Raw genomic sequence first — 19,944 nt, forward strand, 5'->3', positions numbered from 1 at the left:
GTTCATATTTTTGTGTTCTTTTAGTATACCCATTTTATTTCTGTTATTAACTCTCAAAAGAATAATTTTCCATGTAAGTTTCTTTATAAATGTGAATTGACAGTCCTCCCTTTATTTTTGTTTAGAAGACTGTGACTGCATGTCATTGCTGTGGCCACAGCAGGCATCCCGATGCGTATAGATTCAGAATTTGTCCCTCAGATTAAATTCATGTCTGCCTTGGAGAACATGAGAGGAGATTTCAAATCAATAAATGGTATTTCATGGCAGCATGTAGGGGAATTAATTCTTCCCTAGAAAGTCAAGTTAGTAGAACAAATATGTTCTTAAAATACAGTATTCTATTTTATATACTTGGCTTTCGTGTATTGTTTATTTATGAAGGACCATTACACTTTGCTATGTTTATACTTAAACATTTCATTATTCCATTAGCAATATAATGCTGATTCACTCACTGAGTTGCTCCTCTATGCCCAGCACTGAAAGAGTTGGTGTTAGAGATGTTAGTGTGTGTGTATGTGTGTGTGTGATAGAGAGATTTTTATATTGATTATTGAACATTAACAAATAGAAAGGGAACTTGGTAATATGTGTTTTTGTACTTCTTTTGGGATGTTGCTCAGTGATGAACATTTGCTAGCTCTTCAGTAGTGAAATGCCTCTGCAACTAAGTTGGATTGCATTAAAATAGCTGACTGAAGGATCCTTTCAGTGATGTGCTGCAAAATGAGAAAGTGCACGAGATAATGAAATTCAAAAATGAAGAAAAATTACGTCCATATATGCAGAAAGGAATTTGTGTAACAGCGCATGCCTAAGTATTACTATGGCACTTAGCTTTTTGTGAAGATGAATACCAAAAACAGTGATGTTGACAGTTACATCGAGTCTTTTCCAGGAGCTTGGAGCACACTGGTGGAATTTACAGCCATATACATTTCAGTCGAGCCCAAGCTCACGCAGAGCCAAAGGAAGAAATACTGGCGGTCATTCTTAAGAGGCTTGGGTATGACTGTGTTCATTCAATGCAGCATGGTTTTTCCCTCCAAGTACTTACTTATCCAGGAGCATGCTATTGCTATAGGAAATATTTTTAAAGCATAAGTTACAGTACCTGCCCTTAACCTGACTTTAAATGTGGAAAGCAAACTAATATATATGGAACAACCAGCAAAGGACCCGAGACATTCCGTGATGGGTGGTCATTTGTGGGTTCTCGCAGTAAGTGCCGTAATAGTTCAGAACGTGCGAGCCTGGTGAGTATGCAGTAATCCAGGAAGGCTCTCCAGGGGTGATGGAACTTGAGATGAGCCTTAAAGAGAGATGGGCTTTAGATGGAAGGAGGAGAGGTAGCGGCGGAAAGGACGTTCTGGGTTTAGAGAGCAGCAGGAAGTGGGAATTGGAGGGAGGGTGGTGTTAGAGTTGGATGGTTGTGAAATGGCTGGCCTGAGTTCACACTGCACAGGAATGGTGGCTCCTGGGAAGATGTGATGCTAGTTGGAGGCAGCGGGAGAGCATCTAAGGTACTGGGAGATCAATGTGTTTCTTCCTAGTCCCATTCATTGTTTCTTCTTGGCTCCTGGCTTTTGGAAATGAGATTGACATCTGCTTCTGCTGATTATATTTAGATACATATATTCGCACCTGTCTTCCCTTGGAGTGGGTGTGAAGGGGAGGAAAGGGCGAGTGAATTAATATTTGTCAATTTAAAAATAAGTGTATCCACAGATCACTTATTACCCAATCAAAGGGACACCTTTTACAAGGTCATTTAGGTAAGAAAATCTGATTATCAGCTGTAATTCGTGCTTTTGACTGTGTGGGAAACGGAACATATAAGAACATGAGCATTTTTAGATTCTGATTTAACTCTTTGATTGTATTTGTCAATTTTAGAAAGTAGAGCAAGTAAAGGAGAGGTAACTGCTGTGTCTTTAAAAGAAGGAACAGCCTGCTCCTTGTCGAGTTAGGGAATCTCTCTGACTCTGTCACATACGTTTTAGTCCCACTGACATTACTCCCACATCCTTGTGGGTAGTAAAGTTAAAATTTTTAAAATGTTCTTTGATCTTCCACCTACTGATCTAGTAGACCTTCAAGTTCAATCCTGCAGCTGGAAGAAGGGGAGTTGAAATATAATTTATTCAGGTAAAAAAAAAGAACACTGAAAAATCACAGTGACTTTATCTGCACCAGTTTAGAAATTATAACAATAAATTGGCTTCCGTTTTAGAATGTGTTGTTAGTCATCACACTTAAAATTACATGGCGTTACTATTTGTGACCTACTTAAAAATGGTTATCCCTTCAGTGGGAACAATATGTGTGCAGCCATTGGTTGACTTGTAGGTTTTTATTAAAGCTTTTTAATTGCAACCATCTTTCGAACATCACCAGGTTAAGTAAATACTGTGATTCCCTCTGAGCTAGATTTTTCCCGGGGGAAGAATTGAGGCAAATCTTTGTCTGAGGAACCATTTAGTAAAGTGTTACTGTAGTAAATTAAATGGCTTCCTGCTTCTCTGTATTGAGAGAAAGCATTTTCCCAAGTGTTCATCTCTTTGTGCAGAGTGACTCTTGTGAAAATTGTGACACGGGGAGGACTGGATTACCAGAGCAGGAGTCAAGAGACCCTGGCTATGCCCGTAAACAGCTCTGTGGACTTGGGCAAGGCACCTGACCTTGCATTTCTCTTTCCTCATGTATAAAATGAGACACTGCATTATCATCTCACTACATTTCAATTTTTTTTAAATTCTAAGGTTTTGATGGTGCTGGTTGTGCACTAGAACTCTGGGGGGATTCACAAGGATTAGTGCAGTGGTCCCTGTTCTCCCCATGGCTTATAAAGTACTTGGTCCTAGTTACCTAGGGCAAGATGACTCATCCAGATAGAGGAGTGTAGGCAGGTCTCAGAAGGAATCTCAAATCAAATCGTATCCGTCCTCCTCACCCCACACTCTTTGGCAGTTCTATTAGAGCTTTGGCAGATTTTGTTGGGGAATAACGGGTCCTTCAAAAGAAACCATTAAGATTACTTGATATAACCATATCAGAATTTTGCGAGCCAAAAGCAAGAGTTTTGAGGGGGTGTCATATGGGTCAAAGGACAATGACATGGTCCATTGGAGCTCTCAGAGCATCCTGCAGGGGGTCCTTTCCCCCCAAGAAAACCTGTAGAACGTTTGTGATTTACACCCCTTATTCATTTTGGCTGAAGCTTTCCATAGAAGTATGACTATTTCTATCTCCATGCTTTGTGTTTTAAATAAAGGCTTGTTTTTGTTTCCCACAGTCTGGGGTCTAGGGAAAAGTGAGGTAAAATAGGAACAAATTCAAACCTTTGCCCATCCCCAGTAAAAATAAATTGCTGTTTTTGAAAGGTGCCTTTTAACCTTGTTTTCTGGAGAACTTGGGTGGTTGTGATTCTGTGTGCGTTTAAAATGCACCGTGGGAGCATGTCTGCTCTCCTGCGTATGGGTATTGTGTGCCATCTGCAAAGAACTGTGGGGGTGGTCAGGCAGGGAGGAGAGCTCTGTACCAAGGACTGGGTTTTTCTTTTAATTCTGCTGGCAGATTCAGTCTGTACTTCTTTGAGAATCTTTCCCTTTTCATTTCATGTTTTGGTCACTTTGCACTTAGATTTTATATTTCTATCCCAACGAGATTAAGATCTTGTAATTCTTGCTGTTTTTCGCCAACTGTAAATTGCTATTAGCACATAGAATTCCAGGTAGTCTGAGGACATGGCTAGAATGGATAGAGGTTTGTCTTTTTTTTTTTTTTCCTTTAATTTGGTTTTTTATAATGTTTGTCCTTTATTCAACAAAATGATACTGTTTTCCCAGATGTTTTGTTAAAATATGTCAATCTAAAGAGTTTCTTAGAGGCTCGCAGAATGCAGTTGTCCCCAAATGGTGCAATCCAGTAAACAGTTGACATTTGACTTTGGTTAAGATAATTGGGGGCAGCGGACTTGGCCCAGTGGTTAGGGCGTCTGTCTACCACATGGGAAGTCTGCAGTTCAAACCCTGGGCCTCCTGACCCGTGTGCAGCTGGCGCATGCGCAGTGCTGATGCGTGCAAGGAGTGCCCTGCCATGCAGGGGTGTCCCCTGCGTAGGGGAGCCCCACGTGCAAGGAGTGCGCCCGTAAGGAGAGCCTCCTAGCGCGAAAGAAAGTGCAGCCTGCCTAAGATGGTGCCGCACACATGGAGAGCTGACACAACAAGATGATGCAGCAAAAAGAAACACAGATTCCCGTGCTCCTGACAACAACAGAAGCAGACAAAGAAGACGATGCAGCAAATAGATGCAGAGAACAGACAACCAGGGTGGGAGGGAGGGGAGAGAAATAAATAAATACATCTTAAAAAAAAAAAAAATTGGAATGTGCCCGTGTGCCCAGGTCAAGAAAACACGGCTACATTTTTCAAAACCAAAGCAGGAACTATGATTTTCTTGGGTTTTCTCTGTATTTATGAGTTTCCCATATATTGGGTATGAAGATTGTTCCTGATGGTAAGAATGGGGCAGCCAGAATTCCATGTATGTTGCTGTTTTACAGTTTTGGATACTGAGGGCAAAATTTTTCTCTTTCAGTGAGAGAAGTATAATGCTTTTATATCACTATGAACAAAAGAGACGTGGTTTGTTTTATTTATCCTTTATGTTAGTATACAGTTCGTTTATAGTATACAGAATATTTTTTTAACCTATTATCTCAAAAAATCTCTTGCAAAGCAATTTTGATGTAAACACACATGGAATATCCCTAAAAAGCTATTTGGTAAAAATGAAACTATTTGACCCTGATATAGTAGAAGTATGCAATAAGACAAGTCAAACCTCCTCAGAGTTGGAGCTGCCATGGATAAAATAAACTACCTTGGTAAATAGTGGGTTCCTTGACCTGAAGTGTGCTAGCATAGGCTGGACATCTTCTTAGTGGAGATGTTGATCAATGGGTACCATTAAAAAAGTATTTGGACTAAATGACATCTAAAGTCTTGAACAATTCTATTGTATGTCTTTTGTTACAGCTTTATACAGATAACGAATGTTGTTTTAAAGTAATGAGTAGTGTCATGTAATAAAGAAGATGCTTTTGACCTGTCTTTTTCCTTCTGTGAATGTTGCTGTTGTGACTTGAGGACATTTCTACCCCCCTCTGGAGCTTTCTGGAATATGATATAAGGAGAACACCTGGCTTTGACTGTTTCTTTTTGTCCAGGGACTTGTTTGAGATTTTAAAATTTTTTATATGGACTTTGTCTTTTAGGGAATATCCTAATATATACTGAATAAGAAGAAGTTTGAGTTTCATTTTATATATGTTTCACATCAAACTTATTACTTTGACCTTCTTAGTGGAGTCCACTCTTATCCCTCTTCCAGGGGGCTTCCTAGAAACTTGTTTGTTGGCCAGAATAGAGCAGATTGCTTCTGAAGAAGGCTGGTTGACTATCTGAAGTCACTGGCACCTAATTTTCAATCTGTCTTCAGCGCTTTCTTTCTAGCCTTATTTTCCTGATCTAGGATAACTCTATTATCGCTTACATTCTTTAGTCCTTTATTCTCACAAGATCTCTACGTCATTTGCCTGACAGTTCTCCAGACATTTGTGACAATTGGTGGAGCCTTAAGTTCTGTGATGTTTGTTTTTGTACACTGTCCTGGCATTTGTGCAAAGCTGTCTGTATTCGATTAAAACAGAACACCTGTTTTTCCCCTTTTTCAGTTTAGGGTTTTGGTTTTTTATTGTTGTTGTTTGTTTTTTAACTGAGTCCCTCAACTTTGAAATTTTGAAGCTAATATAGTATCCCTAATTAGAAATATTTCCCTGACTTCTTACTTTGTTCTACCATCATTTCTTGTTTGTCACTTGACTATATGTCATCCCCTGAGGGCGTTTAGGGTTTTACTTGAGATTGCAAGACAGTCCAGGTGTTGGAAGAGCTTGTGCTTAAGACCTCAGCAAATACATGAATATGTATGGTAATCGTATTTGCTTTCTGCTTATAAAAATTAAATATTTGTCATTTTAAATTATTAAAAATATGTCAGTATATTTCTAGCTCATAAACAATTTTTGAGTATTTTCTTTGGTTCTTTTTATCTACACATGGAGCTAAATGATTTAGCTTTTCCTTATCACTGCCTTTGCCACCTCTTTCACAAAAACAAACAAAAAAACAAAACACACAAAAGCTAGAAGTCTTTTATAATTCCTTATGGGTGTTTTACTAGCTCCTAAAACAAATACCAAACAATGGATTTCCTTAAGCATGGAAATTTATTGGCTCACAGTCTGTCAAAAATTGAGGTATCAACAAGGTGATGCTTTCTTCCTGAAAACAGCTGTGCTCTGGGGTTGGCTGTTGGCAGTCCTTGGACCTTGGCTTTTCTGTCCTAGAAATGCATATGGCAGCCTCTCCTGGCTTCTCTCTTATCTGACTTTCATTCTTCCCATAATGGACTCCAGTAATCTGGATTAAGCCCAATATGATTTAAATGGGTCTATACCCACCAGAATTTGGACCAAGAATGTGTCCAGATCAGGGTGCACAATTCAGTCTACCCCAGGGGGTGGGGAGGGATTTAATGTGAGCATTGGTGGGTAACACAGGAAAGTAGAAATACTGCTATAAAATGAGTCTAAAAAATAACCCAGTAATAGGTGCTCCTGGCGGAAAGGTGGCAATTGCTAAACTAGGCACACACGTAGGGCACATTCCCCTCACGCTCCTCCCATCCCCTGGCAATTTTTAAATTGACAGTTTTAAAAAAAAAGCCTCCACACCTTACAAAAGAAAGTAGGGTCATTGCAAATGGAATGTTAAAGCGAAATGCTTACTATCTGAAAAAAACACTAAAAAGGGAAGATTTACACCGGTCATTTATTTTTATTAAATATTATTGCTTTCACTTTGAATTCTTTGGTTTTGCATTATCTATTGAAGAAGAAAACAAAACTTTTCTTGATACTGTAACTCCTTTTTTGGTAAGAAATATTTTATTCTATAACTTTATTTAATAACACACTTAGGGAAATGCTGATATATTGCATTAAATTTCCCAAGTGTCACTGTAATCTTAAAAGAACAAAATTCAAGCATGTTAATTTTACACAGTTTGCCCCATGTTGATGCAAAAGAAAACAAAATTGATAGCTACAAATATGTATATTTTACAAAGAACGTCATTTATCATGGAAATTAGTGGGATTATGAAGAATCAATGAATTGTGACCGAATCTCATGTCCTAATGGATCGAGACCCTGGTCTAGGAGCATTAGAGAGGATTCCCTTAGCTTCTGTAGCAGCTTTCTTAGTTCTTCCTTAAAAAGTACCAGATAGTTTGTGGAGCTCAGAGATTACCTTACCAGCTAACTGTGCAGGCATTCCTGATACTAACTATGGTTAGTATATGGTGTGAAGGAGGATACTGGATGCTCAACATTGCCAGGCAAAGCTTTCTCAGTAAAGTCATGTGTTGTGCTCCTCCAAGGACTTCAACATCCTCTCTAACATCTACCATCCACCCTCCATCAAAAAACAAGATGTTATACATCTTCTCCTTCATATCAGCAGTTAGGACATCCAAATGCCCCTATTCCACACTCCATTTCATATTTCTTTTCTTTGTGTTCATGAGCCACTTTCTTAGTAAAAGTTCCTTGGAGGTATCAAAGGAGGGCTCTGTGGAGCTGAATGCTTAAATCACTTATTAAAGGTTTCATGAGCTTCCAAAGAAGCACAAATGTTCTCTGGTAGCATTATCTTCAGCAGGAGCTAGACTTTCCATTCCTTGTTCTTATTGGTATTAGATTTCTGCTATAGAATCCTGAGGAATATTCACAAATACTTCTTTTGCAGCTTCTTGCTTATTTGATGCCAAAACTTTTCACATTATCTCAATGCCTTGTTTTAGTGCTTCCACCATCAGTGCTGGATTAAATACCACCCAGTCGACTACATCAGTCTTTAAGTTGTCCTGCTTGGTAGTACCAGTGTCCAGGGCTGGTGCCCAGTCAGAATGATTAAATTCACCATTATCTTTCCTTTGAATATTTTCATTTACAATTTTTGTTACTATTGGAACATCCAAATCTATTTCTTTACCTAGTTCCAGGCAATGGTGGCACTATTCAAATTCTGTAACACCTTCCAAAAACACAGCATACTGGGCAATATCTAGGTCTTGAGGCAAATGACAGGTCTTAAAAGCTATGAGAGTTGTATGCTTCCCACTTATTAAAAGCTGTGTGTATGTCTTTAAAACTTCAATAGAAACTTCTTTGGTCTTAGTCCCAGAGTGCTAAAACAAAATGAGATGAGTCATAAAGTAGAGAAGGTGTCCAGGTAGACCATTCTTGATTTTGGAAAGCCATTTGTTAAATTCATCCTTCAAATCATCAATGTCTCCTAGGATCAGAAATTTTTTAACTATATGGTAATGCTCTTGATTCTCTTCCAGAACTCTTTTAATAAAATTAAAAATCCAAGGAACTGCACAATACAGTGAGCCCTAAGTTAACATGAACTATTGGGACAATTATAAAAATGTGTCTTCATCAATGGTACAAATGAACCACACCAATGCAAAGTGATAATAATAGGGTAGTGTGTGAGAACCCTGTACTTTATGCATGAAAAAGGCTGATTTCAGTGGCTGATAGTTAATTTCATTTTTGTTTCTACCTAGTAATATTTTTCATATCTCAAGAATCTTAGTTTTTTTAAGTCCAAAGGTCTGAATTTATTTTTTTCTTAAATTGCATCCTTGATCAACCACATCTCCTTGGAGTCTGGTAGGACTCTCATGGTTGGGTCAACCACCTCTGTGTCACCCCTCTTGGTCCTGGAGAAGGTGGAGATGATCATGTTCACACGTACTTGGTCTCTGTGACAGAGAGAGAGAATCACCTTGCAGGTCTTTCTTGTGATTTTTAAAAAAATTTCTTCAGATTTTAAACTGCCATTTTGAAACTGTGTTTTTAAGCCATTGATTTAAATAAGTCACAGAGAAAAAGTTCTAGCACTTTTTGTCTATTAAAATATTAATCAGTTTGTGTTATTCTCCTACTTACAGCCCTTTATTCTGTGTGAATCTTGACTTCTTATCAAGGCCTTGAAGTTCTTAGGATCTGCCTCCTGACTACCCCTCTAGCCTCATCTCTTACCAGTTTTTCTCATGCTTCAAGCTTCTGCCACTGGCCTTCTTACTGCCCTGTGAATGTACTAAGTTCCTCCCTGTTTTTGGCCTTCTTGTTGTTATATATACATGCCTGGATGCTCTTCTTTGGGTTGCCTCTTCCCTGTTGATTAGGGGTCTCTTCAAAGGTCAGATTCTCAGAGTAGTATGTACTCTACTGCAGAGGCTAAAAAGGGAAAAATTATTTCCAATACACCCCTGCTGCCAGGGTTCCAGTTATGCTATAGACTTGGAGGCACCAGGTGAGATTTGTAAAGTGAATATGGACCATCAGGAGATGGAGCATTGTGGTAATGCTGCTGTTTCTATGAGCAAGCAGTTGTGGGGGCATTTCATTTTTCCACGTGTCTGTAGCAGAGATCCAGGTGTCTGATCTCTATAGCAGGATGTGGGTTTCTATCTTATCTTGCTGATGCTGATTATATTAGTGGCTCTGGGGTGGCTGCTGTTTCGTTGTTGTTGTTGTTGTTGTTTTGTTTTTTAGGAGGTACCAGGGAGTGCACCAAGGACTTCATAGGTGGGAAGCAGGCATTCAACCAGTGGGCTACGTCTGCTCTCCAATGAGAGCTGGTTTTTCCCCCCGTTTGTTTGGTTTTAGGAGATACCAGGACCTCATGTATGGGGAGCAGGCGCTCAACCACGTGGGCTGCATCCACTTCTGGTGGCTGCTTCTTAATCATGGTAACGGCAGTGGCTCCCTTGGTAGTCCAGTTCTGCAGTATAGTTTTGGGAGAGTTTCCTGGAAGCTTAGATTTGTTCTTCAGCATTTTTAGCAATTCACAAACTAATACTGGATAAAACATTTTTCCCCCAACTAGCTAGAATACATTCTATTCTCTGCACTTGTACTCTGACCAATACTTCTGTCATGTCTAGCCCCTCTAAAATAGCACCTACCCACCTCTGCATTCCTCTCTTTCCCGTTAGCCTCCTTTTTTGTTCTTCATTGCACTTAAAACAACTTGAAATGATCAATGTATGTGCTCATTCATTTGTGGGCAGCTTTCCTCCCTAAAATGTATGTTCTAGCTGGTACAGGCTTTGCATTCCTACCTAGAGCAATACCTGAGCATTGTCTTCTCCTCTGGAACATGAGGATGATAACAATATCTATGTCATAGTCTTGTATTTTTGTTTTTATGATACATTTTATAGAAAATGCTCAGTATTCTGCTGGACTGCCAACCATAAATCCCAAACCTCTTGTCTGCCAGGATAAGCAGGGATAAACTTTGCCCTGAACCTGTCAGATTAATTTGGTAGGAACTCAATTTCATGAGTGTTTTTTGAGGATCTGCTCCTCACCTGTTGTTACAAGGTATGTGGGAGAAGCCTGCAAGGAATCTGCAGTCCTTTGGAGGGAAAACACTCTTGTACACTTGAATCACGAGCAATACAGAATAAATATACAGTGCTGAAGTGAGTTAGAAAGAAAGACTGGGTTTTCTGGAAAGGGGTGGAGGGTGAACTTGGAGGTATTTCTTGAACGATGGGGAGGGTTTGGATAGAAGGGGAGGAATCTGGGATAGAAACAACAAAATGAGGAAATGAGTATATGGTATGAGTATGGGTGGAGTGGCAACTAAAAGGAGATATGCAATTAGAATATAGAATTGAAAATAGGGACTAGTCAGAGACTGGGTTGGATAGAATACCATATGGAAAATACTAAATTCCTGAATAAGTACAGCAGACTTAAACACTAGGACTCTTTATAGATTCCTTGCTTCTCTCTCTTTTAAAAAGAAAATTGAAATGCCAATTTATTAACTTAGTTTTTTTCTTGATTCAATTAACCATCATATTGTTTCCCAACAGGCAGAACTACTGAGAAAAACTGTATCATGCTCATGAAATTACTAAATTGGTGTACAATCAGGACAAAGTGAGCTAGGTGACTTGAAAGGTCAGTGTTGTTGAACTAAAGCAAGTTGCAAGAGCCAATTCTAAGCAGAATGAGTTTGCCAATGGACACAACCTGAGGGTCCCTTAGCTACTGCCCTGTGTCTGTTGCCACATTTGGAGATAGCCAGTTAGACCAAAAACTCATCAAAGCCTATTAACTAAGGCTTTTTCTCCCTTGAACTGTGTGGATGGACACTGCCAGTGCTCTTCTTTGTGACTCTTGGTTTGCTATTCTTCTCTGGCTGAAGTAATGGCCAGCAATGGCTGTTTAGGCATATTAACATATTCAGGCATGATACAGTTAATTCCTAATGACTTGTTGAGCTACCCTCTTTTCTTTTTTTTGAACTCGTGTGACACATAATTATAGAAGAAAAATTAGGAAATCTAGATAAGCACAGCAAGAGGAAAAAAGTCTCATAATGGCATTTTGCAGAGTAATATTACGTTGTCTATTTATCAGACAACTATGCTGTGTGCCAGCCAACCCCAAAAATCTTAATGGCTTAAAACAAGTATTTCTTTCCTTCTCCCATTGCACGTTGGCGGCTGTGGGATGGCTGTGGCTCTTAGGGAACTATCCCTCTGTGGGACATGCCCATTCTTGTGGTATAGGAGAAGAAAAGGAGTGGCCAAGTCAAACCAACAAGACCTCTAAAGTTCCTGCTGGAACATGATGTGGGTGATATCTTCTCATAGTCAGTGATTCTTGGGAAACATCAAAAATAGAAAGGATAGTGGATATTTGTGAAAAATAATACAATTATGGTAGTCTTGGTTTCAAATATTCCCTTTTTCCACGCACAAAATACAATTTTATAAAATGGTATTGTAACCACATTTACTTTGTAGACCACACGTACTCACTTCCTTCCATATTTACCTCTTCTCCAAAGAAAAGTCATCCAAACATGAACTATAGTGGCATTTAAAAATATTTTTCAAAATAGGTGTTGATGCACACGTATTTAAATGGTTGTGCTTTGCTTTTTTTTTTTTTTGCTTAATGTATTAGCATCTTTATATATCAATATATATTTTAACTGAATTTTAATGCTTACATTGTAATTCTATTATCTATGCTATAATTTATTTAACCAGTACCCTACTAGTGACATTTAGATGATTTAAACTATTTGCTGATTTTAAACAACTGCACAAAACTCAGTATTTTCACATTTCTTCAGTTGTTTTTTTAAGATAATTCCTAGAGGTAGAATTACCGGGTCAAAGGGATAGGCACATCTTTTTAGGGCTTTTTTTGGTATTACAAACTTGTTCTCTAGAAAGCCTGTTCTGAGCTGTTTCTGGGCCAGTTTGATAGATAAAAATAGTATTTCATTATCTCAGTTTATGTTTTTATTAACCTTTTTCCTATTTACTAGATACTTGATTTTTCATTTTTGGTTAGCCTATTTGTGACTTGTTTTCCAGTTTTGCAGTGGAGAGCCTTATCTTCTAATTGATCTCCTTTAACTTCATATTTTAAGAAATTTTTCTCTTTGACTGTCGTTGATGCTGCTTAAATTTTAATTTTATGTGTGGTATCCTTCTGTTTTAAAATCTTAAGCAGGACAAAGATGTTTTGAAAAGTATATCATACAAAGATATTTTAGATGTATGGAGCAGAACGAAGTGAATGGAAGCAATAGAGCTAGCGAGGTAGTCTCTCAGTAATCGGTAGAACTGAGGTGGAAGCTCAAGGAAAGAACAGGAAGTATCGAGGCTTCCTTGTTTTCCTTTGAACTTAGTATTTAAGGCTTCCCACTGTCGAAGTTCATCTTCCCAGAACTGGTCCTTCCTAAAGGGAAATTCTCCATTTAGAGTCCAGTTGGAGAAATATCCAGAATAAATCAAATTATCTTTACTTCAGTGGCAGTAAAGTGAGTGTTGTGTGAAGCTGTGCCATATTTCTCATGTTTCAATTGCCAAATAGTCCCAGAAATAATAGAGTTTGAAGAGAAGACAGAATTTTTTTTTCAATTAGGAAGCAACATTTTGGTACATTATGATTTGCTTTGGTTTTTGCTTTTTCATCTCTTTGGAATCTTTTTTTTTAATCTTATTTTTAAATCAGTGCGACAGTTTTGGGACCAAACTGGTAACATTGCAGGGTTAAATGCATTTTCATGTGAAATTAGTTCTCAATATACTTCAGGCCAAATTCAGAAAATGATTTCTTTGAAGATTCAAGTGCATTCATTGCTATACCCATAGCTTTCAAATACCAGGTTTACTAATTAATTTTTAGGCTTAGTTCTATATTCTCATTAGAAAAACACTTATGTGTTTAAAAGAGAGAGAGGTTAGCAATCGCCCTTTTAGAAATAGTATCCATTTACTCTAATTGACCAGATTGACCAATCTTCTGTGGAAGTCAATTGCATGTTGTTTATTTTAACTGAAAGTTCCACTTTCAAGGGAATTTCTCTATGTAGGATTTATTTTCTGTGGGTGATTATGTACATCAACAAAAATGGCAAATATTGATTGTGTTCTTAGAGTTTTGCCTTAAACTTTTCCTTAAAAAGTTGTGCTTGATACCTTCAGAATCCAAATAACCTTGTCATAACAAAAAGTAACAGGAAAGCTATTTTGTTTTCAACATCATGAGAATGGACATATGTTCAAGCATATTTGGTTCCTTGGAGGGGACAGTACCTCATTATAATTCTCACTTTTCTGAGCTAGGTGGTAGTTGGGTTGCAGATTTCATTCATGTGTTAATTAGTGAGCTTTGCTCTTTTATAGCCATGGCATTTACTTGAGTTGAAGTCTCTGCCATGGTTCATAGACTACAAAATCATCCAGGAGAAAAAAACACCCAATAACAAGCGCAGCCACTGTTGATGGTGCTGTCTTTTTAGTTTAGTCCTGGCACAAAGAATTAAACGGATGCTTCATCCAACTCTTGACACTGGCAAGTAAGAAGAGTTCCTCCTGGCTAGGATTTCTCATAGCTCTTGTCTTCACACACACCGTACACACACACACACACACACATTTCTCATAGCTCTTGTCTTCACACACACCGTACACACACACACACACACACACAATCAGGGAAAGTATGGATCAAGACATTTTAGTAGAAACATGAAAATGGCCCGAGCAGGCAGAGCACAAGACAGCTAAGTGCCTCCTGTAAAGAGTACCACTTAAGGTATAGATGTTTACCAATAAACTAGTGTTTTGCATGATTTCCATCTTGCAACTCTCAGCACAGCCTCATAGAGTTGGTTATATGTATATACATGAGATGTTTACATATACATATGCACACACACAAAATCCACCTGTTTTATAAAAGTGAAAACTGAAGCTGTAAACATAAATAACTAACACATATTTAGACACTTAGTAAATGGCACATCCCCTGCCCCATCTTTCTTAACCATTGTATTGTATTGCTTCAGTAAAATAACCAATTAGGTCATATTTTGAAGTTATCCTGGAGAATGTGGATCTGAGAGAGAGAGTTACAAGCAGTTCCGTCTATTTCAAGATGATCTTAAACACGTAGAAAGAACTTCTGGTCACAAATTAGCCATTTCAGCCTTACTTCCACAACTGGATGAATAATCAGTATAAGACTGGCCAGCAGTAAATGCCAGGGTATCTGAAGTCAAGCCAGCGGTTCCTAGGAAACATTCTGCCTTGAAAAGTAAAATGTTAAAACTAACAGGATCATAAAGAACTTGTATTTTTGCTTTTGTTTTCAGTCTTTCATATAATGTAACATTTGTAGGAGAAAAAATAAAACCAAAGCCATAAATGGTCCTGTGAACACAGTATTTCACAACAAAGACATTTTCCTGATTCTTAAAAAAATCAGATTGAAAAAAGCTGAGATGAAATATTGTCCGTAAATCTCTGCTTTGTGGGTAAGTTTTTACACCTCTGGGAAAGCTGATGGCTATGCGATTGTAAAGTTCTTGCAGTTGGTGATATGGGATATTTCAAAGCAAATATCCACTTTAAGTCAAATGCCAAACATTCCCAAATCAGCTCAGTACACTTGAGGAAAATTCACCTTGACAAATATGTATGTCTTCTGAAAGATCTTGGAATGTATTTGTTGTAAGCTGCTCAGAAGATATTTTTTCCCCCTACGATGAGAGACTTAACTCATGATGAGTTGGATGCATACATACTCTTGGTTTAACTGGACTGCAGTATAAAAATCTGATAATGTGAATCTTCAGTATCATAAAAGCGGTTCCTTAAAACATGCTAGTTTTAAATTGTGTGGTCTTCACAAAAGGGTTTGGTAAAATAGGTTACTATATATGGGATTGAAATTTGTAGCAAGTGAATGAGACTTGATTATTCATCAAAATTATTTCTACCTATTTAAAATAAATATATCACTTCCTGCGACCAAAAAAAAATTTTTAGTTACATTTTTAAGAGAAAGATATTGTTTTATGAAACTATAGAATTGTATATCTGCAAGAACCTTAGAGAGCAAACTGAGGCCTGGAGGTGCTAAGTGATGGTTCCAAGAGAGTGCAGCTGGATGCTGTCATGCATTGACTTCATTTAGGTGTCTGGACTCTCAGTCTAGCATCCGTTCTATTGGCATTTTTCCTTTGAACTAGAAAGAAGGAAGAAGAGAAAGAAAAGACTAAGAGAAAAGGAGGATGCTATAGTCAGTGAATTGGTCTTTAGTGTGATTTTGTGAAACTTATGGGTCTCGAGGCCTAAAGGCTTGGCTTCTGCTCCTGGTTTTGCCCTTATCTTGCTTTGAGGCCTTGGACAAATTAACATTTTGTCCTCCTTTTCCTCTTAAATAAAAAATGGAACTGCATTTTCTGCATTGGGTTATATATCTCGTCTGCTTTACTCTGGTTCAGTTTTCGTGGTGGAGGGGACCTTTAACCATTCTTGTTTTATGAAATGAAGTTTCTTTAAATCTTCTTTTCTTCCGGAGTTCAGATAACTTGTAAACTGATAACTATTATTAATGATAAAATTGAAGACCCCAAAACGATTGCCTAGAAACTTACTCCATCACAGTGGTATATTGGAGATCTGCCCAATGACTTAAGTTGTGCTTTTGCTTATTCTTAGATCGCAAAGAAAATTGATGGTTTTCTTCAGCGTCTTTGAGTTATTAGCCATGTAACAGAAATGTTTAGGTGACAGTAGTTGAATATAGCCTCTAACCAACATTCATATAGTTTAAGTGGTATTTTATATCTTTAAGACCATGGTCCAAAAGAAAACAACCATGCTCTAGAGACTACATCATATTTCCTATTAATAAAATGTACCTTTCTGATGACTCATTCTTAAGAATCTACAAAATATTCATATTCCATAATACAGATTATATAATAAATTCTTGGACTTTATGTACCTTTTAAATTATATCTAATTGAAATGATTGAATTAAGAAATCTGTTTTCAAAGGAAAACAATTGTTGCATTATCTGCTTTTTCTTTTTAAAAAATATATTATATTCAACACTGATATGAGAGCCTCAAAAGATGGTTTTAATTTCAGGTCCCATTTCCCCAATTGTTGGCTGAGGAAAATGATACAGGGTCTTACCAAAATAAGTTCTTTCAAATGCTCTTACAAATTAGGAAGCTTTTTGCTTTTTTTTTTTTTTTTCAGAAATTTTATTGTTAACTTCTTGTGGAGAAAACTTTGTGCTTGGAAGAAGTTTACAAAGTTTACTGTTTGCCAGTATATTCCTGAGTTTAGCAAAGAAAGGAATAAATAATTAGAGCAGAATCCCCCCTTCAGAATCCTTAATTGAATAACATCTGCGAAGTCCTTTTTGCTATGTAGGGTAACATATTCACAGAGTTTCAATAAAACCCCCCTCATCTATGGTTGCATTTTTCTGCCTACCACAGCAGTTGAGTGATAGATGAGCATGTTCTCAGAGGAAAGCTACGTGTGACAAGAAAATGAGAATTTCAGGTTACTTTCACCACTTACTGATCAGACTGCCATGCAGTCACAAATGTTGGTGCCTGAGGCACTGGCGAGGTTATCTCTTCCAACACACACAGGACAGATGAGCAAACCAAGGCCTATAAAAAATTGAGAGACTCGCCTGAGGTCATTTAGCTAATCTGTAGCCCAACGTTTTTGGTCTTCTGGGGATTTCAAAACAAAAGAGAAAAGAAGATATCTTGTTCCTATCTTAAAAGTTCTTTAAAAATGTTCAAAAAAATAATACTAATGCTCTAGAAGACAAAATGTTCCCAAGTCTACTGATACCAAAGAAATAGAGTTTTAGTTCATCCGGGACCTCAGACGGCAATAACTAAACAAAAGAAATACTATTCTGTTGTGTTCTGCAAATTGCTCTTGTTTAAATACACTGTCAGAGAGGCAAGCTCTATATCTGAGAGAAACTTTTATGTGTATGTAATGAGCCAAGTGTGTTTATTGCTGACTAGAGAGGGAATGGATGGTAGAAATACTGGAAATCCTCAAATCTCATTCTTCACTATTTGTTTCCTTCTCCTCCCCTTTATCTGTCTATCCAGTCTATTTGCCACTGGTCCCATGTGGCTGTTGAGCACCTGAAATGTGCCTCGTCTGCATTGAGATGTGCTGAGTGTAAAACGTATGCTGGACTTCAAAGGCTTAGTACAGAAAAAAGAATGTAAAATGCATGATCTTGGTAATAACTCTTTTATATTGATTCATGTTGAAATGATATTTTGGACATATTGGGTTACATAACAGAATTATTTTCACATGCTTTCTTTCTATTCATTTTAATGAGGCTTCCAGAAATTTAAGTTACATATGTGGCATTCGTTTTATTTATGTTGGACAGCATTCTCCTCTGTCTTTTCCCATAACTACTGATGGTTGGATTTGAGGCTCCCCACCCGCCTCTTATCCTAGTCAGAATGAGTTAAGTAATGGAGCCCTTAGAACTGTCTCAATAGAAAATTAATATAGGTATTCACAGCTAATGAGCTCATCATGTCTTCAATAATTGTGATGCTTTATTATTATTGTAGTACAGTAAAGTCTTGGTAGGTTTTTCAAGGGGAAAATTATAATTCATAGTATCTGAATCAAAGAATATTTTAAGGGAAATGCACATTTATTTGCTTCTAGGAATATATAATAATCCAAGCTAAGCGAATTGCTGCTTAGGAAGATTGACCACACGGAGTGACAAAAAGAGCATAGCCTTTAAGGTCCTAGGAGAGTCAACCTGCAGTCCAAGTTCCTATTTCCGCTGAATGACTTTAGGTAAGTTAGGTCACTTCTCTGAAGCCCATTTCTAAAATGGAACTAGTAATATCTACCTAACAGGATTTGCTTTAAGGATAAAACGAAGTAACGCACGTCAAGTTTTGGGCGTGTGTAAGGTTCCCTGCTGGAAAGCAGACTGAGGACCGCGTCAGCTTGAATCATCTTGGCGTCTAACCTGGGTGGGGGCGGAAGAGGGAGTTGGCCTGCAGTGCGCTCTCAACAGAGGTCTCAGCTGACCCCTCTAGGCGCTGTGAAACTGGGGTGTCTGTCAGAGCTGTGAAATTGGGTGAGGAGGCCAGGTAGGCCTGCACCGGTGATTGGATGCAGATCATCACTCCTAAAGGGCAGTGGCTTGGGCCAGGTTGCTCTCTCTAGCTCTGGGCAGTTCTCAGGTGAGCTGACACTTGACAGCCCTACCTCGGGCTGCAGGAATGAGTCCACCTTTACTGAAGGGGCCTCTGAGCAGCCCAGCACAGTGTCTGCCCCAGAGAAATGTTCAGCGCCCGCTCCTTTGTCTCACAAAGCTTGTTTTACCCATAGGAAAGTATACGATTCTGGTGCAAGAAATCATAATACTTTTTTTTAAACCATTTGAGTTTCTTGCCCTTCTCTGTTACAATCACACTTTCAAACTCGCCTCCTGGGGCACATATAGACTGAGGCATTGAACTGCCACATCATAAATGAACTGCCTTTGCAAGGTAATGCCAAAGTGTTAGTGTTTATACTGAGCAAGAGCAAAGCAGTTTTGGGGTGAAACCCTAGGAAATCTTAATGCTGATGGTTATGTTCTGTTTCACATATTGCAGGGGGAGGGTGTTTATTGTATTATGTTTAATAGCTTCTTGCATCAACATTACATGTATTATTTTTGTATGTATCATTTCTTATATAATAAAAATGCCCTAAAGAAGAATAGAGAAAAACTGTAGTTATGAAATCTCTCAAGGGGATCTTGTAACATATGTGAAAGAGGCCCAGTAGTTTGTTTCTGAAATATTTGATGTGATTCGGTTCTGTTTATAACGTATTATGACAGAAGACAGGAAAGATGCTGTTATCCTGTTACTCTTTTGCCTCATGCTTGCACTTTTCCTGTCTGCAAGACTCATTTTCGGCTGTCAGGTATCAATAACTATTGTGTATGTAGCTTCCTCTAAGAGATATTAAGATTTAATTTAGATTGTCAGCCTTCACCTAAGTCAGCTCCAGTTGTGATCTCAGTAGCACTGTAATATTAGCTCCTTTTGTTGTTGCTGCTCTTTGTGAAGATGCTTTTTCCTTCTGCTCAAGATCTTTAGTCTTCTTCGGGGGAGTTTCATCCTTAGAGAATTTGAGAATTGTACAACCTAGCCCTTGTCACTTTTTCATGCTACTTCTCTGAGATTTTCTTTTCCTTTCTTTTTATTGGTTCCTTCTTACTCAAGAATGCTGTATTAGATTTTTTGTTGTAGTACCTAAGCGCAGTATATTTCTTGGATGCTGTAAATTCCTACCACACACTTTGGACAGCTCCGAGCATCCCTTGAATGAGCACTGCTATTTGAAAACCATTTCATTGATCAGAATAATTTAAATTTATGAT

The 19,944-nt window shown here is 38.0% G+C and overlaps 1 protein-coding gene and 1 pseudogene across 5 annotated transcripts in view; one reads left to right on the forward strand and one right to left on the reverse strand.

Annotated features, from left to right (window-relative positions):
• PSD3 (pleckstrin and Sec7 domain containing 3) overlaps positions 1-19,944 on the forward strand; it is a 483,258-nt gene that overhangs the window by 327,878 nt on the left and 135,436 nt on the right. The gene's annotated exons all lie outside the window — the stretch shown is intronic.
• Positions 7,227-9,897, reverse strand: LOC139437824 (nuclear pore complex protein Nup107-like; annotated as a pseudogene).

Source organism: Dasypus novemcinctus, chromosome 29 (assembly GCF_030445035.2).
Source record: "Dasypus novemcinctus isolate mDasNov1 chromosome 29, mDasNov1.1.hap2, whole genome shotgun sequence".
Taxonomy (NCBI): domain Eukaryota; kingdom Metazoa; phylum Chordata; class Mammalia; order Cingulata; family Dasypodidae; genus Dasypus; species Dasypus novemcinctus.